Source organism: Myxine glutinosa, chromosome 6 (assembly GCF_964187855.1).
Source record: "Myxine glutinosa chromosome 6, kmMyxGlut1.1, whole genome shotgun sequence".
Lineage (NCBI taxonomy): Eukaryota > Metazoa > Chordata > Myxini > Myxiniformes > Myxinidae > Myxine > Myxine glutinosa.
The window spans coordinates 176,628,762-176,653,546 of record NC_136266.1 but is presented as its reverse complement, the minus strand read 5'-3'; the positions used below and the strand labels follow the sequence as shown (position 1 = coordinate 176,653,546).

The 24,785-nt window shown below is 40.4% G+C and overlaps 1 protein-coding gene across 2 annotated transcripts in view; it reads left to right on the top strand.

Moving 5' to 3' along the window:
• LOC137428974 (uncharacterized) overlaps positions 1-24,785 on the top strand; it is a 151,922-nt gene that overhangs the window by 32,665 nt on the left and 94,472 nt on the right. For both annotated transcript variants that reach the window (XM_068118910.2, XM_068118911.2), the window contains exon 3: positions 1,799-1,874. The gene's annotated coding sequence lies outside the window, so the exon portion shown is untranslated. The remainder of the gene's footprint in view (positions 1-1,798; positions 1,875-24,785) is intronic.

Below are 24,785 nucleotides of genomic sequence, written 5' to 3'. Positions count from 1 at the left end.
TTTCATCCGATTGACTGAAAAATGTAACAATTTGCAAATCGGATCATTGAATTGGTTCACCAATCAAAGCTAGAAGCTCATTGTTTTTTTGAAATCAAGAGGTCAAAGGTCAAGGATACATAAATCATCAATTGCTGTCCAATTGATTTGAAATTTGAACACTTTGTATAATGGGTCACTGAATTGGTTCACCAAGGAAATGCTGGAAGCTGATTGTTTTGAGGTAAAAAGTTCAAGGTTGCATAATATCGTCAGTTTTTTTTTTCCTCCCCCACTAATGGTGGACGGAGGTAATGTTTTCACGCCTGTCTGTTTGTCCATTGTTTGTTTGTTTGTGAACAAAATATCTCAAAAAGTTGTGGACGGATTTGAACGAAACTTGTCAGATGTAGGGTATGTCACAAGGACGAAATGATTAGATTTTGGTGAAGATCTGAATATGGATTCGGATATGAGAATTATTTAATTTTTTAAGTGATTCTTCACCATTGCAAGATAGAGCTAAAAACGATACATAGCAGGATAGGATATCTCAAAAAGTTATGGATGCATTTGGACGAATCTTTGGATGGAAATCCAAAACTATGATCTTTTCTACCCTCGTTAACCACTATTCATCCCCTACTCCAACCACAATTCCTCGTTTTCCCTTCCTGAGAGTTTCCTTCTGTATCCATCTTGTCCACCCCATGCATCCTCTCCTGTGCCACATTCCTCCCCACACCCGTTGTTTGTCTGTCTCCCTCTATTTTGGCCTGCGGCCCTGCTGTTGGTGTTTCCCCACTCTCTCTGCTGTTTTTTTTTGTCCTGTTATGTGCTGATATGCTCAGTGTACTTGCACTAACTCTTCCACGAGCCTTGACTATGTATACAAAAAACTCAAAAAGTTATGGATGTATTGGGACGAAATTTGGTGGACAGGTTGGGAGTGTGACAAGGACAAAATGTTTAGGTTTTGGTGAAGAAACCAATCCGGATAGTACAATTTAAAAGTATTTCTTCACCATTGAGTGATAGGGCCAGAAACGATACATAGCACGATATCTCAAAAAGTTGTTGATGACTTTTGACAACTTGGTGGATGAGTTGGAGAGGTGAAAAAAACAGGCCGATTAGATTTTGGTTCAGATCTGGATCCAGATCCGGCCTATCAATGGGATACAAAACATGAACTGTTCAGACTGGCGGAGGTGTGTGGCTCTACCGAGTGCTGTTTTAGTTTTAATAAGTGTAAATAAGAGTTGTTGTCCTGTTTCCTTGTCGATGAGACATGGGTAATGAACGTGGAGCAGCAACGAAGGCTGGAAAGAGTGGAAATGCGAATGGTTCGGTGGATGTGCGGAGTATCGTTGAGAGAGAGGAAGACAAATGATAAATTGCGAAAGATGATGGGAATAGAGCCTGTGATTGATGCTGTGAAGAGAAACAGGTTGAGATGGTTTGGTCATGTGTTGAGGAAGGATGAAAGTGACTGGCTGAGAAGAGTGATGGAAATGAATGTAGAAGGAAGTAGAGGACGGGGAAGACCGAGAAAGACTTGGCTAAAGATGGTGGAAGAAGAAATGCGGGCAAGGGGGTTAACAAGGAGAGATGCAGAAAATAGGGCAAAATGGAGAAGATTGTCGTGGGGACCGCAAGGCTGACCCCCGCTCTAGCAGGGAAAATGGCCTCAAAATGCCTGTTGTTGTTGTTGTTGTTGTTTTCCTGATTAACTGCATTTAGCAGCTGCATTCCTGTTCAACTGCATTCCTGTTTTTATTTATTTATTCCTGTTCAACGATGTGTTATTGTTTTTTAGAAACCTCTCACACCATTGAGAGACATCACCTTCATCGGACTCCAGTGTATGTCCCACAGTATATCACACCTGTGAGGTGAGTGTTCTCTGAAATCAAGTCACAAACTATTGTACAACATCACTTAGACACAGGAAGAGGCCATTTTGACCGAGCTTGCTTATGATATGCTTATGATATCCACACCGCATTAACTTGATCTATCAAAGCAGTTCTTTCCCACTTGATAAACCCATTCTTACCATTAACTTAATGTAACTTGACATTCACATTTCTTTATAAATAACTTGAATATCTCAACTTTTAAACAGGGAATCTAGCTCGGGTACCATCAAGTGAAGTGATCACCAAATGTTTTCAAGAGATACTGTGGAATCTTTCACATTCACAATACAAATACATCCACTCAAATAACCGTCAATTCCAATATGGAACTATGTAGACCACCCACCAATTATAATACTGAAGAGCCGGGCTCTTGCTTGAGACGGACGAAGTGACGGGCAAGACACAAACTCGTCCGAGAAGATGTTTATTGTAAAAACCAACTCGGGAACTCTGAAAAGCCCGTTTATCGGGCTGCATATATATCCAAAACCAGAAAGCATAACCGAAACCGAAAGCCACGCCTCTCAGGCGAGGCGTGTTTCGGTGGTCACTTGACCGACAGGTGCAAAGGTTTATAACCGCACGCGCGGCACGCTTTGGTGGTCACCTGACCAGCCACCCCGGCACCGAGGTTGTCCGCCGGTGACGTCACCGGCTGGAGCAAGGAGATTCTGCTGCTGGTCTCGCTTGGGGGACCCATGGGTCGCTACACACGCCCCCCCAGAATGGACTTGATCCAGGAAGGTCAACCTGAGGGGGGTCCGGATGACCCGCCCGAAACGACCCCTGGCCAGTCGCAGGGGGGGGGGGGGGTCCGGTGTGGTGGCGGGTGGTCGGACGGGGGGTGCAGTGGACGGGGGGCGGCCACGCCGCGGTGGGAGAGCCAGCCGTGGCGGCTGGCCGACGTCCATGTGGGCCGGTTTGAGGCGGTCCAGCGAAATCCGGTCCGCCCGGCCGCCGATGCTGACGATGAAGGACTTGTTGTCCCGTCGTAGGACCCGGAAGGGTCTGTCGTATGGTGGTCGGAGCGGCCCCCGGTGCACGTCGTGGCGCACGAAGACGTACTCCGCTGAGCGGAGTGCTGGGGGGACGTAGGATTGGGGGTCGCCATGGTGGGACGTGGGCACCGGGGCGAAACGTCGGGCGGCCTCCTGGAAGTCCGTGCGCTGGCGCGCGGCGGACCAGGGACTGGTGGCGTCGGGCATGAACTCGCCCGGTACGCGGAGGGCCTGGCCGTACACCAGCTCGGTGGTGGATGCCTGGAGGTCCTCCTTGGGGGCAGTGCGTAGGCCCAAAAGGACCCACGGGAGCCGGTCGGCCCAGCCATCGTCCTGGAGGCCGGCCATGAGTGCGGCCTTCATGGAGCGGTGTAACCGCTCGCACAACCAGTTGGCCTGGGGGTGGTAAGCCGTGGTGCGGTGTAGGGTAACGCCCAACGTGCGGGCGATCACGCCCCATAGTTCGGACGTGAACTGTGGGCCGCGGTCCGACGAGATGTCCGCCGGTGCGCAGAAACGCGCGACCCAGGTGGCGATGAACGCCTGGGCCACGTCAGCGGTGGTGATGGAGGTGAGGGGCACGGCCTCCGGCCACCTGGTGGTCCTGTCCACCATGGTAAGCAGGTGGGTGAACCCCTGCGATGGGGGAAGGGGACCCACCAGGTCCACGTGGACGTGGTTAAACCGTCGCTCGGGCACGGTGAAGGGAGCCAGCGGAGCCTGGGTATGCCAGTGGACCTTGGCCCGCTGGCAGGGTGTGCAGGCGTTGGCCCAGTCGCGGACGTCCCGTCGCAGCCCATGCCAGACGAAACGCGCCACCACCAGCAGCTGGGACGCCTTCCGGCCCGGGTGAGAGAGGCCGTGGAGCGAAGCAAAAATGCGACGCCTCCAGGTGACCGGCACAACGGGGCGAGGTCGGCCTTGGGAGATGTCGCACAGCAGGACTGTGTCCGCGAAGGGGACGTCAGCCAAGCGGAGGCCCGTGTCCGCCACCTGGAGCGCCTGCACCGTGCCGTCGGTGGCCTGGTCCGCTGCCATGAGGGTGAAGTCGACGCCTAGGTGGACGGCGTTGGCGCCGCCTTGAGAAAGGCAGTCGGCCACGGCGTTGTCCTTCCCGGCGACGTGCCGGATGTCCGTGGTGTACTCCGACATGGCGGAGAGGTGGCGCTGCTGGCGGGCCGACCACGGCTCCGTGACCTTGGCCATGGCGAAAACCAACGGCTTGTGGTCGACAAAAGCCGTGAACGGGCGGCCCTCCAGGAGGTGGCGAAAATGGCGGACGGCCAGGTACAGCCCGAGGAGCTCGCGGTCGAAGGTGCTGTACTTTAACTCGTTGGGCAGGAGTTGCCGGCTGAAGAATGCGAGCGGCTGCCAGGCCCCGTTTACCCATTGTTCATGGACCGCGCCCACGGCGTAGTCGGAGGCGTCCGTGGTGAGGGCGATGGGAGCCTGGGGTACCGGGTGGGCCAGCAGCATGGCGTTGGCGAGGGCCCGTTTCACGCCGGTGAAAGCAGCGTCCATGTCCGTGGACCAGACGACGTCGCGCTTCGCCGGCTGGCCGCGGAGGGCGGCGTACAAGGGCCGCATGAGTTGCGCAGCTCGGGGCACGAAGCGGTGATAAAAGTTCACCATCCCGAGGAACTCCTGCCGCGCCTTGACGGAGCGGGGGCGCGGGAAAGCGGCGATGGCTTCGACTTTGGCCGGCAGCGGCACGGCGCCGGTCCGGGTGATGCGGTGGCCCAAAAAGTCGATCGTCGCCGCACCGAAGTGACTTTTGGCCGGGTTGACGATCAATCCGTGCTCGCTGAGGTGGCCGAACAGCGTCCGGAGGTGGAGGAGGTGCTCGGCTCTGGACGTGCTGGTGACGAGAATGTCGTCCAGGTAGGTATATAGGAACGGCAAGTCGCGCAGCACGCCGTCCATCAGGCGCTGGAATGCCTGCGCCGCGTTTTTGAGGCCGAAGGGCATCCGGAGGAATTCAAAGAGGCCGAAAGGTGTAATCACGGCCGTCTTCGGGATGTCGGCCGGGCGGACGGGCACCTGGTGGTACCCCCGAATCAGGTCCACTTTTGAAAAAATGGTCCGCCCCGCCAATCGGGTGGAAAAATCCTGGATGTGCGGGACGGGGTACTTGTCGGGGGTAGTGGCGTCGTTGAGGCGGCGGTAGTCGCCGCATGGCCGCCATCCAACCCCCGGCTTCGGGACGATGTGCAGCGGCGAGGCACAGGCGCTGTCGGAGCGCCGCACGATGCCGAGGCGCTCCAGCGCCGCGAACTTGGCCTTGGCGGGGTCGAGACGGCGAGCCCGGGCATACACCGGCGGGCCCGTAGTGGGGATGTGATGCTCGATGCCGTGGCGCACCACGATGGCCGAAAACGTCGGTCGTGTGACGGCCGGGAACTCCGCAAGGAGGCGTGCGAAGTCGTCCGCCAATGGGAGGGCGCAGGAAAACTTGGTGGGCGCGGCACGGCTCAAGGCGCATGCCAGGGAGCTGAAAGTTTCGGCGTTGACGAGATGCCGGCGTTTCACGTCGACCAGCAGCCCGTGGGCACACAGGAAATCGGCCCCGAGCAAAGTCATGGGGACGTCCGCCGTCACGAACTCCCAGTGAAAGAGCTGGCTGCCGAAGCGGAGGGCGACGGTGCGTGGGCCGAAGGTGCGGATGGCGGAGCCGTTGGCCGCGACCAAGGGGGGGACGCAAACGGCGGCCCGCCTGTCCTCCGCCGAAGCGGGAATGACGCTCAGCTGAGTGCCGGTGTCGCAGAGGAAGCGCCGTCCCGACGCTCGGTCCGCGATGAACAGCAGGTTTCCGGAACAGCCGGCGTTCATTGCTGGTAGGGAACGCCGGCTTGCCCGTTTCCCGAACGTGCACGGGGGCCGACATGATCGGGCCTGCCGCCCGAACCTGGCATGGAAATAACACCAGGCCGGGTCCGGCGGGGGCCGGGTCCGGTCTGGCGGGGGCGTCGGGCCCGGGCGACGTGGCGTCACCGCTGCCAGTCGCGCCGGCCCAGCGGCCTCCGGGAAGGAAACTGCGTCGCGAGCGTTGGGCGGATGGGCGGGAAGGCTCCCGGCCGCCACCCCGACGAGCTGGCTTGCCGAAGCGATCTTGTCGGCCTCCTTGGCGAGGTCGCGGGGGTTCACAATGGTTGTACCTGCCAGGGCGACCCGTACCTGGGCCTGGAGCTGGCGAAGAAAGAGCTCCTGAAACAGGAAATCCGAGGGGTGCTCGCCGAGCAACGCGAGCATGTAATCCATGCATTCGGACGGGCGCGTATCGCCGAGCTCAGGAAGGTCGAGCAGGCGTCGTGCGCGCTCAGCCGGGGAGAGGGCGAAAGCGCCCAGCAGAAGTGCCTTGATGGCGTCGTACTTGCCATCAGCGGGCGGGTTCTGGAGGAAGCTCAGGCAGCGGGCGGCGGTCGCGGAGCCAAGCGCAGCGACCACATAATGGTATCGAGTGGCGTCCTCCATTATGCCACGCAGGGCGAACTGGGAGTCCGCCTGCACGAACCAGACGGCGGCATGTGCTTCCCAGAAGGTGGGCAGTTTGAGGGACACTGCGGTGTCCATCGCGCGTCGTAAATTCGGGGTCACCAATGAAGAGCCGGGCTCTTGCTTGAGACGGACGAAGTGACGGGCAAGACATAAACTCGTCCGAGAAGATGTTTATTGTAAAAACCAACTCGGGAACCCTGAAAAGCCCGTTTATCAGGCTGCATATCTATCTATAATTCCAGTAATCTCTGTGTGTGTGTGTGTTTGTCTGTGTGTCTGTGACCGCTGTTTCTCGACAACCACGGGTCCGATATACTTTAAACTTGCCAGTTATATTGCTGGGGACCCGAGGATGTGCCTTTTCAAGGTTTCATATTAATCGGAGAAGTAGTTACCGAGCTATGGCGATTTCTTTACCAAACTCCGCAAGCCGTTCGCTTTGGACCAAACCATTTCATGTAAATAGAGGGGGGGGATTGTCACCGTACTCGCAAGCCGTTCGCTTTGGACCAAACCATTTCATGTAAATAGAGGGGGGGGATTGTCTCCGTACTCGCAAGCCGTTCGCTTTGGCTTTGCGAATGGACCAAACCATTTCATGTAAATAGAGGGGGGGGGGGGGGGGATTGCCACCGTACTCGCAAGCCGTTCGCTTTGGCTTTGCGAATGGACCAAACCATTTCATGTAAATAGAGGGGGGGGGGGGGGATATAATTTTAGATATATATATAGTACGGGCATGCCCTAGTATATCCAAAACCAGAAAGCATAACCGAAACCGAAAGCCACGCCTCTCAGGCGAGGCGTGTTTCGGTGGTCACGTGACCGACAGGTGCAAAGGTTTATAACCGCACGCGCGGCACGGTTTGGTGGTCACATGACTAGCCACCCCGGCGCCGAGGTTGTCCGCCGGTGACGTCACCGGCTGGAGCAAGGAGATTCTGCTGCTGGTCTCGCTTGGGGGACCCATGGGTCGCTACAATACTTTTAATTCAAAAAGGCCTCGGCCTTTTATTCTTCTTGTGACAAATCTGGGGCTGGCAGGATGGCCAAGAGGTACGCAGACCTGCCCAAAACTGTCTAGCCTAGCTTTGAATCCCGGCCGAGCGATTATATACTGTTGTTATGGTGTTTCACGGTTCACAGGCAGCCTGATTCATCATTGTGTGTGCAGTTCCTCGGATGGACGTTCAACGAGTGCTCCATCTGCCAGCATCGTGGATAACACTCGACCCCAAAATAGCCATTGGAAGTCTGATAAAACAAACCCGGGCAGCGTATAATCAGCAGCGGCTTCCAGGCCTAATGTGTTAGGTCCACCAGAAAACCAAGATGGCAGTCATATCATTTTGTCTGGGTGCCATGGTGGGTGGAGTCAAGCGGCAGATGTGGGTGTGGTCTGGCAGCTGTTCGACCAATGGGTGCACATTTTAAAAATCGAACAACAACAACAACAAGAGCAACAGCAACAGCAACACAATGCTCCTGTAGACCTGTGACATGTTGCAGGTAAGAAAAATAATGAAAGGATAGTATTAAAATTTCGTTTGCACCTGCAGTGTAAACGTAAAAACAAACATTGCACCAGGACTGTAGTTTTTTTCTTTAATTATTTGGAATTGCATTTGACCTCAATAGGGAACAAATGTACATCCAGACAACATGGAGGCAAACACACCACCAATTCAGCTTTGCTGCCATCCCTTGACTTCCCTTCCATATCTTCAGCAACTCCAGGTCTTCAATGGCCGACGGTCTCCCTTCCAAATACTAACCGGATTCGACTCTGCTTAGCCTCCAACATCTAATGGGATCGGACACATTCAAACCAATAAATCATAGCTGTAGTTTGCTCTTGCCTTCACACAAAGCATCAATGGCAAATGCTTTAAAACACAGGATTTTTCCAACAAAATATTTCTTCCTCAGTGGCAGCCAGAACAGGAGGGAAATATTCATAGAGATGCATTAATAAATAGGGGGGTTGATAGAAAATGTGCTTTAAACAACATGCAATTATCTTCAGGGGATGGATATATTAATGAGGCCAGCTAGTACTGTTTATATTGATTGCTTTTCAAATCGTATTTGTTCCATCAAATCTTATTCTGCTAGTGTATGGCCAACTGCAAGCATTTTTGTCCCCAGTCGCACCGCGGAGCGAACGGGCGACTATGGTTTTCCCCTCCGTCCGTGTGTCCATCCGTGCATGCGGGCGTGCGTGCGTAAGTGAAGGACCGAATTCTAATTTGGTGTGTAGGTGCAACCCACGTCAAAATCCAAGATGGCCGCCGCCATGTATGTCTGACGCCATGTATGTCTGAACGTTGTGAGCGGAATATCTTGAAAAATAAGCGAAGTACCAACTTCTAATCTGGTGTGTGGGTGTATCTCGGCACAAGGAAGAATGCTGTTGAAAATTGGGTCGCCACGTCAAAATCCAAGATGGCCACCGCCATATATATGTCTGAACCTTGTGAGCGAAATATCTTGAAAAATAAACGAACTACTAACTTCTAATCTGGTGTGTGGGTGTATCTATGCATAAGGAAGAAAACTATTGAAAATTGGGTCGCCACGTCAAAATCCAAGATGGGCGCCTTGCGTCTTCCACTTTGTCAACTCGCATCACTTCACCGACGGGGGACCTAGGCGTAACGCTTGTTTTCTCTACATGAGGGAGATTCATGGAAGAGTAAGGTTGAATTGACTGTGGAGTAGTGGGGGAACTATTTGGTGTAACAGGGAAAGGGATAATGAGGGATAGAGATAGAAGTAGTGTATAAATGTTGATGCTGGACCACCCCCATTTTCCCATTGACTTACATGTTAATTTCCCTCAAATCCCCATTTTTCGAAACACCTCTATTTCTCCACCCTCAAATCCCCATTGACTTACATATTAATTTTTTGGATATTACCATTTCCCATTAACACCTTTTTTTTTCCTCCCACCTATCCTTAATCCTCCTTCATTAGACCACTCAAACAATGGTCCTACGAATATTTACCCTTATGAACCTATGATCCTTCTGGCCTTATGAACCTATGATCCTTCTAACCTTATGAACCTATGATCCTTCTGGTCTAATGAACCTATGATCCTTCTGGTCTAATGAACCTATGATCCTTCTGGCTTTATGAACCTATGATCCTACAGCTAATGTTCTTGTCTGTACCATTTTAAAATTAAAGTATATAACCTTTAGTTTGGTTGTTAGGGAAAAAAGGCGGCGGTAGCCCCTTAAAATCCCTAACCCCATTACATTTTATCACTTATATCTTATCACTTATATATCTCATCACTTATATATCTTATCACTTATACATCTTATCACTTATATACTTATCACTTATATATCTTATCACTTATATATCTTATCACTTATATCTTATCACTTATATACTTATGACCATAAGGGAGACTATCAATTCCATTTTTTTTAAACTAGGGCATGCCCGTACTATATCTATATCTAAAATTATATCCCCCCCCTCTATTTACATGAAATGGTTTGGTCCAAAGCGAACGGCTTGCGAGTGGTGACAATCCCCCCCCTCTATTTACATGCAATGGTTTGGTCCAAAGCGAACGGCTTCCGGAGTTTGGTAAAGAAATCGCCATCGCGTGCACAAACGCGCAGGAAAGCGAATGAATCGCAAATTCGTTTTTATTAGTTGTAAAACATAGTTTAACGCCAACATAGTTTGCAAACGTGAAATAAATGAATACGCTCTCAAATGTGCCATCCGAGGCAGAGTGTGCCCGCCACGTTCGGCACACGCGATCGTTCGCTGCTCTCTGATTGGTTGAATCGTTTTTTGGACATAGCTCGGTAAGTAATTGTCCGATTAATATGAAACCTTGAAAAGGCACATCCTCGGGTCCCCAGCAATATACCTGGCAAGTTAAAAGTATATCGGACCCGTGGTTGTCGAGAAACAGCGGTCACAGACAAACGTACAGACAGAGATTACTGGAATTATAGATAGATAAACCTCTTATCATCAAAAGCCCCCAATGCTTTCTTATTTATCTCTTCTGAATATAATTGATGTTTATAACTTCTTATTCCATTAATCTTTCTAAACTCTTCTTTCTTTATTGTTAAACAGTTATAATAATTATTTAAAATTATAGTTTGTTGTATTACACTCTTTTTGATACCCTTCAATTTCTTATCCTTTATATTCTTATCAATCTCCCCAATGTATTTAAAAGCATAAGCCTTGGAACGCAACCCAACAAATTCACTCATAACACGTCCTCCTAATTCATCCTTGAACTTTCCAATCACCTTTTTATTATCTTTTGAGAACAACTCACTCTCTTCACTATAATTACTAGTGTCATAAGTATCAATGTCTTTTTTCATATCAGAATAAACATCATCAGTATTAATTTTCAAAATAAAACTATCAGTATCCATATACAACAATGATACATTATCCTTATACTTTGATTTTAGATTATTATAAAAGTAATCATACATCAAGGACTTTGATAAATCAAGTATTGAGGTACCAATGTAAATAGGTTTGTCCATCTCAACGCTTTCTCTCATCAAATGTATCGCACAAAAGTTTTCTGTAAAAACTTCTGCTCTCGAGAAGCTTGGTCTGTTAATTAATTTTGTTGCTTGTTCCCATGATGTTGATATACGAATGTTTTGCCTCTTTCTGACATTCTCCATCGTTTTTCCAAATACAGAGTTAATCATCAACTTATAAAAGTTTTTCTCAGTAATTTGTAGCATTTGTTCTCATTTTGGTGTTGTAGTCAATGTACTTTTTCAACCAATGACTCTGATTGAACTTGAGAATCCTATGTATCTTTTCAACACTGAGACCCTTTGAAAGACATTGTCTCAAATTTCTTTGATGGATAACATAATTTTTCTTATCATAACGTGTAGTAAGAAGTTTCTCTGTTGATTTACCCTTTACATTAAATGATTGTTGATAATCACTTAACCACTCCTTCTTTGGACTTTCCTTTTCACAAGCAAATGGGAGATCTTTGTGTAGGTTATGGAGTTCCTCTGGATATTTCAAATCAACCTCAAAATAATAACCAACATCTGATTCGTCTAATTCTTTTTGTGTTGATATACAGAGATTTTGTAGAACTTTCTTATGATATTTCTCTTTAACCCATTTCAAACCACCATAAGGAAGTGCTTGAGACATTGCCCACCCATACAAGCTATTCGCATCATAATACATCAAGTAGGAGCTCTCTACCGATGGATCATAATTTGGAATGTACTTGTTATTTGCTTTAACATATCTCTTTGAACAGACTTGTGAAATTCCTCCTCTCTTTGCCTTCTCAATCATCAAGAGCATATCAACATCAACCATCAAATCCAATTTTTGTTTTGTCATTTTTAACATCGCACTCCAAGCCAATCCAGGAGCTTTGTAATAGTAAGCAGGATCCAATCCATATCCAGAATGGCAGATTGTTCTGAAAGCCTCAAACACATCAGCTAACAAAAGCACATCGGTTTTTAGATACAAATCGTGATACTCGCCAAGATTCTTGATGTTGTATTTTTCCCAAACGTTTTGCGCATGTGCACAATTTTTATCTTTTAAATGTTTGCCATTTAATTTGTTGTAGAAATTTTCTTTTGAAGGAAGTTGTGTCTCATTAAACTTCCCAAACGAATCCATATGATCATAGGGATAAATTCCCTTTTTTGTAAGCAAATCATTGTCAGGAAAATATTTGGAAAGACATGGAAACTCTTTAAGATTTTAAACAAATTTTTTCAATGGAATTGCCATGAATTTAAATGTGTCAAGAAATCTAATATTAGTTATACCATAAGTATTTTTATTTTTCTCGAAGTCAAATCCTGTTTTATAAAGATTGTTTTTGTGAATGAAATGTATTTCTGGGCTGTGTTTGGAATTGCTGAGATACTTCCAGGGGTCTTTGAAAGTTGATTTATAAATAGATGAGTGTCATAATTAGCGTTGTTATGAAGAAAGACAGGAATGAAAGAGGGGAGTTGAAAATTAATATTACAACTTTGATGAGCTGGACCTCTATATTTACCAGTGAGATGACAATGGTCTCTAACCTTTGGACCTTCACCAATTTCCTCCTCACAAATATGACATACAGCCTTTGGCTGTCTAAATTCCCTTTTCTCTTCACTCGTCAAGGACATTGGTTTATTGGTTTCTTACATTATCTTGGTTAATCGAATACAGTCTTTTTCTAGTCGTTTCACAAACTCCTCTGGGGTATTTGAGCCTCTATAAGTCTCTAACTTGTTATATTCATCGCCAACGGATGATTTGTCATAATAACAAAAACCGCAAGGAGTATGTTTTTGATATTTATTTGTGTAAGATTTTTCAGAATTAGGTTGACACGTGTCAATTTTTTCTAGAATGCTTTCAAAATCAGCATATATAACAAATGGATGTTTGATCGTTTTCTTTTTATCTTTGCATGAGATCTTTGAGCCTTTTTTAGGCATATTGATTACCGTTGATATATGTTCACCGCAATACTCTGAGTGTTCATCCAATTTTTCTTGTGAATGGAAAAAGTTAAGACAACGCATACAAACAAATATTTTATTTGTCCTTTTACATACTTGTGGTCTTATTAACTTCGCAATATCTTTGATGTATGCATAATGTGAATTTTCATCTGATTTAAAATATAAAAGATTAATATGAGTTTGTTTACAATTGTCAGAAAGCTTTAAAACCTGAATGTTGTTTGTTTCTGTTAAACCATAAACATTAACTGATAAATTATTCAACTTTTCAAATTTAGGGATATCATTTAAAGTCATAGGAAACTTTAGATCTTTTGTATTTAATGTATTCTTATATTTTTTATAATTACTAACTCGTTCAACATGATCAGCAGCGGGATGTAAATGCGCCAGGATAGACCAGAGAAAGCATTTATTGTCTTTTTTATTTTTGATATTGATAACTGCTTTTCTATTTTTGATAACATTAGGTAAATTAATGTAAGAAGAAGCTTTTAGAGGATCTGATTTAAGAATATGAATATCAATATGTAGTATCTCATCTATATTCCAACCACTTCCAGTAATAGTATGCTCAAGTTTTTGTTCTTGTGCAATCAGTTGGCCATAGACTCCTGATGTTTTAAAATCTTGATATGAAGATATAAAGTGTGCCTTAGTTCTCATGTAAGCCTCATCAGTGTAATAATCACCAGTGATTGGAGCCGCTTTTGAGATTTTCATTTTAATACCCATATAGAACTTGATTGGATTCAATTCTAGAAGAGTCTTTTCAATAAGGTCTTTCACAGAGGGTTTGATGATATCCACAGCCTCAACAATTGAGCTGGGGCCAGGAGGATGAAAGTCAAATATGCGTGTTCTGATATGTTCTTTATAAGGACCATCAGTGATCCTAATAGTAAACAATTTTGACAATTTAGACAAGTGTTTGTGAGTTTTAAGATGAGCTTTAAACCCCTTCTTGAGGATGGTTGTTTTACAGACCTTACAATGTTTTATTTTAGGTGAAATAGGGGAAAGTTTGTTCAGAATGTTGCGTGTATGTTTTGCGGTGAGGGTATGGTGTTTGTAATATTTTACTTCCTTCTCGCAAGTATCACAATAAACCATGTTTAAAGGGTGAGAAAACAGTGTTTTATATATGAAACTATACTTAAACGAAAACACCTTTTGAGCTTTACAGCTCGTTTTATATATGAAACTATACTTAAAGTAAAACACTTTTTCACATAACTATCATTTGAACCTAATAGTTTTTGGGGGAGTTTCAAGTTTCTCCCTCAACCTACAACCCCCTTCACCAAGGCCCTGAAAGTATTCCTCCCACTCTTTCATACACTCAACAAACACCTTTCCATCTCCACCCCTTTTCAAACCCCTTATCCCATCCCCATCTAGAATATGAACAAACAAAACCCTAGGGGATCTATTCTTCTTTTGAGCTTCTATAAAATGATATACTTCTCTAAGTGATCTCGTTTGAGATCCACCTCTTCCACATATCATTTTCAAATTATAATAAACTGTTATTCCATCAATTATTTGAAAACCATCAAAGTTCTCCGTCCACTCATAATCCCTTCCTTTACCCATCTCACCAGTTTTTATATTTAATCTCATATATGTTTTAAGAACCTTTTGTTTCATTATCATCTCCAACTGTTTAATCTGGTACTTTTCACACTCATTATGTTTTCCATTAATATACCAATTCTGACTCATCCGCCACTCTTTTGTTTGCTTCTTAAAGTGGATAACATCAACTTTACAGGTATCGCAATGTGTAGTTTTCTTTGTAAGTAGATGTACCCAAGTCATCTCATGTCTGAGAAAACTTTTAAGTGTCTTAAAATCTATGTTGCATTTTGTACAATACATTGTTTTTAGTGGGTGAGAAATTTGATTCATTTTATCTATGTATTTTTACTTAAACATAAATAGCAAGAAGCCCTTATTCTGATTCATCACTTTCTTCCATACTATCAACATCAGAGTCTGAATCATCATCTTCAATATCATAACTAAATTTAACAATAAAATTATCATCAATAAAGCTACCATCACAAAATTCAGCAATAAGATCATCAATACTATCACTCATTGAGACATCTGAGTCATCAATAAAACTACTCTCATAACTATCATTTGAACACACTGAAACACTATCATCCGAGTTCAATGAAATAGTAAAATCTTCACTGCTGTAATGACTCATATTTAATTATCAGAAAAAAATATTCACATCAATATCTATATACTTTCTTTCATTAACGGATTCAATCTCTACATTTTTAATATCGAAAGTTATCTTTAAATAATCCCTAACTATCATAGAACGAAATGACATTTCACCAGAAATATTAACATCTTTCATTTTACTTAGATCTACACCCTTTGGATTATTAAAGAATATACAAATGTTTCCTCTAGAATCGTTGATGGTCTTATCATTCATTTTTAAAGCTTCTTTATCAATCACTTTTTCAAGCTTTGAATAAATTGCCAGGAGTAGAGGAGAAACTTTTGTTAGATTTACTTTAATGGATGTCTTTCCAGGTATAGTTAGAGCTCTTCCTTTAAATGAAATAGAGGGACTCATGTTTTTTCCATAACTGATTTTACCCAAAAATTCCCATATTTATCTTTGTTCAATTTAACATCTTTGACATATTTTTCTATATCTTTCACCGAAGTAGAGATTGATTGAAATTTGTCTTTTGTGTTTTGAAACATTGTATTTATTAACTAAAAAAAAAAAACTTACGTTTAGTTTAAATAAAAATTTACTGTTTAAATATGTTAGAATTTCCAGACTCTCCATATGATAAATTAGAGAATTGTCCGGCTTGTGATAGAGTGGGGCTTAATGATGAGGATTCATATAAACAATGTTTTTTCTGTGATTATCTTCTAATTAATGATAATAAAAAATATAGAAAAATATATAACTCTTTTAAATTAGAACCAAAAATGAAATACTTTACAAGATTAATAAGAGAGATGAATGTTAAGTATTATAGTGATAATACACCATTTCTTACAAGGGAAGAGACTATTTGTATTGAGGAAATGTATAAGGGTTTATTGTTATTTATGATTCAAAATAATTTTAATGGAAATGTTAATGCAAGATACTTTATAAATAAAATAATGGATTATCTTGAAATTAAACCTGAACTCAGGATAAAATATGGAGTTTCTAAAAAGTTCAAAATAAAGTTAGATGACTTGTTTTTCAAATATATAAATGAATGATTTTTCACCTGTTTGGGAAAATAAGATAAAATTTAATAACCATAAAAACATTCCAAATTCATTGAGATGTCTAATAGTTGGTTCAAGCAGATGTGGAAAAACCTGTTTACTTTTAAAGATGCTCCTTAGTCCTAATTTTTTGGATTATGATAATTTAATAATTTTTACGAAGTCAAGTTTTCAACCCGAGTATCAACTACTATTACAAGGTTTTAATGCGGGTCTTTAAAAGGAAGACATTATCGGTTTATTTAAACTAAAAAACAAACTAAATGATTACAACATTGAGGATATAATACAACTATTTTGTGATACACAGAAATCAAAATCGAAACCAAAACCCATAACTTGTATTCTCAGTGATAATACGGATGATATACCTTCACCTCAAGATTTAGATAAATCAAAAAAGAACCTCATTATCTTTGATGATTGTGTTAATGAGAGAAACCAAACAGTAATGGATAGCTACCATACCAGAGGGAGACATTCTTCTTGTAATTGTATTTATCTTAGTCAATCATATTTTCAACTCCCCCGGCGCTCAATAAGAAACAATGCTAATACTTTTATTTTATTTAAGTTAAATTCAATAGATGTAAATAATTTTTGGAGAGATAATTGCTCTACGTTATGTAGTAAAAAAGAATTTGAAAATTATATGAAACACACGATTGGAAAATATAAATATATTGCTGTCCTACAAGATGAGATACTAAATGATATTTTTCAATACTAAATGAATACCGAAGAAAGATCAAGAAAGTTTAAAGAACATCAAGAGTTGGTTTCAAAAGTTGTAAAGCAACAGGAAGAGATAAAGAGAAACGGAGACAGAAACGAACTGGTGAAGAAGCCTTTGAAAGAAAACAAGAGAAATTTTTAAAACCACTTAAAAAAACTCAACACTCACCGACAGTTCCCACGTTAGAATTTCCTCCAAAAAAACTTCAAATGCTCAAAGATTTTAATCAAATGACAGAGCAAGAACTTGGTGCATTAGAATATGATGATAAAGGATTATTTCGGAAACTTGAGGAGGTAAATCAACCTCCTAATTATATTGTGGAAGCTATTCAAAACAATGAATATTCGGTGAGTTCAAAAACCAGAGCAGGGCTCATTCCAACAGAAGAACCAGCACTGTTCTATCTTGTGAATGAAAAGGTATTGATATTTAATGATGAAATGATGTTCTTGAGTTACACTCAACCAAATGTTAAATTAACCCCAAGATTAATGTTTCTTCTGACAAAAGATGGAAAACGAGCAACAAGTACGTGGGGTGGTTCACCTTATTTTGATGAACCACTTGATATGGAAAGAGAGGAAGATAGGGTATATATTAATTTACTAAACTCACTTGATTATGGAGTTTCTGTTGGTGGTAAAAGTAAGAAGAATGAGAAGGAGAAACATATTATTGATGCTTTAAGTTTACATGGTTCAGGTGTTAGTTTTCTTCCAAATGATCCATCACAATTAGTTAATAGGTTATTATTGTTGTTATGTAGTAAGAAGGCTGGAAACAACAATTGTTTTAATGAAACATCTGCCATTTTAGACCAGTTGATGAATATGAAAATAATAAATAAATATCAATACAAAGATATTTTATTTCATATTAAATAATATGAGAAGCACAATTCTTAGTTTTAATTTCACGAGGAGCGATTACACAGCTTCATTCCCTTACCCACTACAACTTGACCCCACAAAATAATATGAGGCATCTTTGTTGTCAATGGAGACTTACAATACACTTTTTAATATAACAGAGAAAAACAACAAGTTTAGTTATAATTCAGGAAGTGGATATAAAACTATAACAGTTTCACCTGGAGCTTACGAGATTTCTCAAATATCTTCTGAAGTCTCTCACCTTATGAAAGAGGAAGGTGATGAACCAAAAAATATTGCAATAGATATTCAAAAACACACTTCAAAATCAACCATTAAACTTAAAAATAATTATAAAGTTGATTTCACGATTGAAAATTCGTTCAGAGAGCTATTGGGTTTCTCTTCAAAAAAGATTGAAACTAATGGGACGTCTTACAGTGATAATGTCATTCAAATATCCTCCTGTATAAATTCAGTATTAATTCATTGTGATTTGATTGATGGTGCTTATAACGATGGAATAAGAACAAATACAATATTTTCATTCAGTGTATACTCAACCCCGATTGGTTATAAATTTAATATGGAACCAAAAAATCTTGTTTATTTACCTGTGTCAGGAAAAACCATATACAGAGTAAATTTTAGGATAACCGACCAAGATAATCGGATGATTTCTTTCAATGATGAAATTATATCCATCAGAATTCATCTATGTGAAGCTAGGTGAATACGTGAAGTAAAAACTACGTGAAGGCATGAAGTCTTTTTGATAAATAAATAATGGTTATTGTGAGAAAACACGAGTTGGGAAAATATAAAATAATTACAGGGGATAGGATGTTCCTTTCACCATACTATAAGGGTGAAGGTATGTTTCTTGGGAGAGGATACGATAAACCAAAGAGACAACGGGGTGTAGGACATCAATTTAGAGGAGATGGGATAATTGATACTCTAATGCGTATTGGTTCAACCATTCTCAAACATAAAGACCTAATTGGTTCAACTGCTTCTGTCGTGGGTTCAGTTGCGAGTGCTATTATAAAGAGTATAAAAGATGCTCAAAAGGAGTCTCATAAATTACAGGGCAAAACTCAACTATCTTCACACAAGAAAGGTAAAACTCAACTATCTTCACGAGAACAACAAAAACTCATTAAAATACTTGGGTCAGGGTTTAAACGATTTTAATGCTATATAAATACAAGTATGGAAGCGATTGATAGTATCTATGATTTGGATGATACGATTATCATTTCAAACTCCACTAAAAAGGAAGACTATTTTAAGGTAAATGCTATAACAGGAACAGACTGGAATTCAAACGGAACAAAAAGTTTTGAAATAAATATCAACAAACTTACTTGAATCTAGCTGATAGTTTCTTGCTATGTAAATTTAAATTCACTAAGGCTGCGAATAATACTAATGCTACACTCGTAAATGATTTCTTCTGGAAAATGTTTGATAGTGTCCGCCTATATATTGGAACACAAGAGGTTGAAGCGGTTGATTATGTCTCTGCTACATCTGAAATGATGAAATTTACACTATATTCGTTTAGTGATAGAATGGGTAAGGGAGCTGTTGAAGGTTTTATTCCTGATATGTCAATGGGAACAAATGCTGACCCTGGTTATAGTCAAAGGAAGTTGATGCATAATGATGATACAAAAGTAGAGAATAGTTTTACTGTAGCAGTACCTTTGAAAGGTATATTTGGATTTTGTGATTATGATAAAGTTTTTATGGTCTTAAAATTAGATTTCAACTACAAAGGAATGATAATGTAAATAGGTTGCTTTTGGGGGCTGAAAATGCTTTTGGCGACAATAATAAATTTGTTATTAATGATTTGTGTTGGTATATCAGTGAATATACTCCTAATCTTAAAACGGAAGAGATGTTAAATAGAAGACTTAACTCAAAGAAACCGCTAAATGTATCATACCTTAAAAGAAGAAGTCAACACGTTAAACTGGAACACACTACCTACACTTGGAATTTGGGTGTACTTCAAGGAAAACCACGATACCTCTGGCTCATTTTTAAGAAACCAGATGGAGAGGGGGGTACTAATAAGAATAATGCGCTAAGTCATAATGCTAAGGTGAAACAACTTCGGGTTTCTCTTGATGGCACATTTTATCTGCGAGATAGATTGGAAATTGATTGGGAAAAAAATGATTATGCGGAAGTCTACAAGTCTTACCAAAAGGTGTGTGAAAGCAACGGTAATAATAATCCAATTTTGGAAATGGTTGCGTTTCAAAAACTTTATACAATCTATGCAATTGACCTGAGTTCACAAAAAGAAACTATAAAGTCTAATAGAGTGGATACTTCTCTATACATTGAAAGAGGAGAGAATGAAGAAGTTAACGTGTATTTTTGCTCTTGGAAGAAACAGAACTACAGATTAATACAGATGTTATGATTGATTAATATCATTAATATGTTATGATTGATATCACATAGGTTTTTTATTATAAATAAATGGTAGGGGTATATGTTAATCAAATCAATCTTAATAAATTAACATCTTGTATTCAAAATCAAAAGCCTTGTATTATTAATGTTAATTCAATTCAAAGAAAAGGAGCAGTAAGAATTGATGTTTTACTCACAAGAGAGCAGGTGAAAACACTAAATGATGTTGGATCACTTAAAATTAAAATGACAAAACCTATGTTAAAGAAATATTCAACACGGGAAATGAGTGGAGGATTTCTCCCGTTTCTAATTCCTTTATTTGCTGGTTTAAGTGCGGCGGGAGCATTGACTGGTGTTATGATTAATATCACATAGGTTTTTTATTATAAATAAATGGTAGGGGTATATGTTAATCAAATCAATCTTAATAAATTAACATCTTGTATTCAAAATCAAAAGCCTTGTATTATTAATGTTAATTCAATTCAAAGAAAAGGAGCAGTAAGAATTGATGTTTTACTCACAAGAGAGCAGGTGAAAACACTAAATGATGTTGGATCACTTAAAATTAAAATGACAAAACCTATGTTAAAGAAATATTCAACACGGGAAATGAGTGGAGGATTTCTCCCGTTTCTAATTCCTTTATTTGCTGGTTTAAGTGCGGCGGGAGCATTGACTGGTGGTATTTCAGCAGCGGTAAAAACTGCTAACGAAAGGAAGGCACAACTAAAAGCTCAAAAAGAATTGGAAAGACATAACAAGGAGATGGAGAGTGGAAGTGGTGTAATTGTAGATTTTGCTCAAAAACTTGAAAGTCTACCTGATAAAGCTAGATTGTTGGTTGGAGATATGCTTTCCTCTATCGCTCAAGCGGGTGTTAAACTAACTAAAAGGGGGTAAGGGGTTATATCTTTCTCATAAATAAATGGATAAATGGTTTAAACAATTTGGAAAGAATACAATGTCAAATATAGAACTTACTAAGTATTGTTCCAAACTAAAAATTGATAACGTTGTAATCTGTATGAGAGATGAATTAATGCATATAAATAAGAATACAAATAATATTATTATGAATTTAGACACATAGAATGGTACTCATTGGGTTTGTATTCATAATAGTCAGGATAAATATTATTTTGATAGTTATGGTATGCCACCACCTGTTGAAGTAATACAATTCTTACAGAATGGTGTTTATCAAACATTTCAAGTTCAAGAAATTAATTCTAAATGTTGTGGTCAATTATGTTTATACGTATTATTTCAACTCAACAATAATGAAAATTTTTATGATGTCATTTTAAATCTAATATAAATGACTTATGTCGGAAAAGATGGTTCTATCTTTGGAGAATCCTCTCAGGATATTGATTTATCAAATTATTATACAAAGGCACAGGCTGAATGACAAAAATATAGTAAAGTAAAAATATTAATATGAAGAATACTTATAAATTAATCAATTATCCAAACCCTACAGATGTGAATGACTTGGTGAGATTAAGTGATTTATCTCTAAAGAAAACAGCATGTTTTGTTAAACAAGTAAAATTTACAACCACAACACCTGGTTATACTGACCATACACCTTTCCTCATTAAATTTAACTACCTGCTTACAATTGAATTTTATAAAGAAGGACATATAGTTAATATGAGAATTAATAAATGGGGGTATGATATGTCTGATTTAGGGTATAATTGATCTTTTTCAATAAACTTAGAAGACCGACATGATTTTAATCAGTCTCGTAAAGAAGAATGTTTTCCACTTGGTGAGGATAAGGATTTATGTGGAAGTACAATTAGTAAACAACAAATACATGATTTTAAGAAAAGAAAAATATATGATAGTACAGCGATGGTTAACATGACAAAGAATGAAGGTAATGAGATAAGGATAGAAAGCCAAGGAATACAAACCGATTTGGTAGTGGGAAGATGGGGTGGTATTACCTGTCATAATATTAATCTCACATATATTTCTGATACATAAATGGCAGGAAGAAGACTACAAGAGAATTATAATTTTTGTATTCAGGGATACCTTCAAGAAAAGGGTGCTCGATTTTACATACCTTATGAATTGGAACATACACATGGGAATTTTATAATTAAGAACTGGCCTTATACTGATATTGCTAAACCCACAAATAGAGACTTGGTTAAAATATTAAATAAAAACGAACTTCTCAAAGTTATGAAATATAAAACTCTTTTAGAAATCATCAGCAAATCTTATTGGTATCCTATTATGAGAAAAATAATTATAGATACAAGAATATCTCAAAATCCAGATGAGTATATGTATAATATTCTTTGGGGCTCAAACTCAAGGGTATCAGGGGATGAGGAAGGAGTTGTGGAGAAAAAGGAGAAGGAGGAAAGGGAGGAGAATGAGGAGCAGGATAAAAAGATGGAAATCAGTGAGATTAATAAAAGATTGAAGGTATTACAGCAAATAAATCAATCTCAACGCACCGAAGAGGAAAATAAAGAATTAATGAGACTGAGGAGGTTAATGATTTTAAAAATGGTTGAGTTGAGTTCACTTACAGGGAGGAGGTTTAAACGAGAAAGTGGTGAAGAAGAAGAAGGATATATAGTTGATGATGCTATTGACTTTAGTTAGTTTTATTTGTAAATAAATGGAGGAGAGAGTGAAGGCATTCCTTAGGATTCTTTATGTTTTAAAAATCAAGATCGAAATGTATATGTTGAAAACCAAAAAGGTTTTGATACTCTGTCGGAATTTTTCTGATAAATAAATATGAGTTATTGTCTCAAATGTAAAAAGAAAACTAAATCTAAAAATATATCTTATGTTAAAGCTAAAAATAATAGAGTTTATCAAAAAGGAATATGTCAAGTGTGTGGCTCTAAAAAGGCCCAATTCATCTCTCCTAAAAGTGGAGGAGACATACAAAAGTTTCTGTCAGGAAGTAAATTTACAACAACTGGAATTCCAGGGGAATTACACCTTCCAGGGTATTCTTTCTGTGGTCCAGGAACAAACTTGGATAAAAGATTAGATGAGGCTGACAATCCTAAACCTTGGTCTAAACCTATAAATAGGGTTGATGAAGTGTGTATGAAGCATGATATTGATTATGGGAATACCACTACATTGGATAAAAAACATGAAGCAGACAGAGAAATGTTGTATAATTTGTCTTTGATACGAAATCCTACGTTGAGAGAGAAAGTTGATAGGTTTATTGTGAAAAAATTGATAAGTGTTAAATTGAAACTTGGTCTTGGTTATTCACCCTCAAAAAACTATTAAACTCCAATGATGTTATCAAGACTGAGGAGTTTTTGGCTAATGAATTACATAAACCTATAATCACAAAGTTTAAAAGAAGGAAAGTTTATTCTAAATACACTGACCACATATGGTCCGCTGATTTAATCGAACTAAATAATGATAAGGGATATCGGTATGCTTTATTTGATTTTTTTTTATTGATTAATGATTTGATTTTGATTGATTGATTGATTTTGATTTGATTTGATTGATTAATCTTTATTGATTTGAGGAGTAGATTTGCCTGGGTTGTTCCTTTAAAAAATAAAAGGGGTGATACTTTAATGTTAGGCTTTAAGCTAATATTTGATAGGGATAAAAGAAAACCAAAGAAACTGTGGACCGATGAGGGAACAGAGTTCTATAACAAAATATTTATGAAATTTCTTAAGGGGTAATACACTTAAGGTAATACACAAGTATTACATTATACAGCACCTTTAATGAAGGAAAAGCAGTTGTTGTTGAGCGTTTTAATCGTACTTTGAAAGAGAGGCTATATAAAAAATTCACACAACTCGGTTCTCAACAATGGGTATATTTAATTGAGGATATTGTAGATAATTACAATAATACAGTTCATTCATCAACAAAATCAAAACCATCGGAAACATTTAAAAAATTAGAATATGAAAAGGAGATTAATTTGAGAAAACCCAAGTTCAAAGTTGGTGATATTGTAAGAACTAGGGCATGCCCGTACTATATCTATATCTAAAATTATATCCCCCCCTCTATTTACATGAAATGGTTTGGTCCATGAAATGTTTTGGTCCATTCGCAACGCCAAAGCGAACGGCGAACGCTTTACATGAAATGGTTTGGTTCATGAAATGTGTTGGTCCATTCGCAACGCCAAAGCGAACGGCGAACGGCTTGCGAGTACAGTGACAATCCCCCCGGGGTTTTTATTAGTTTTAAAACATCGTTTAACGCCAACATAGCGCCAACATAGTTTGCAAACGTGAAATAAATGAATACGCTCTCAAATGTGCCATCCGAGGCAGAGTGTGTCCGCCACGTTCGGCACACGCGATCGTTCGCTGCTCTCTGATTGGTTGAATCGTTTTTTGGACATAGCTCGGTAAGTAATTGTCCGATTAATATGAAACCTTGAAAAGGCACATCCTCGGGTCCCCAGCAATATACCTGGCAAGTTAAAAGTATATCGGACCCGTGGTTGTCGAGAAACAGCGGTCACAGACAAACAGACGTACAAACGTACAGACAGAGAT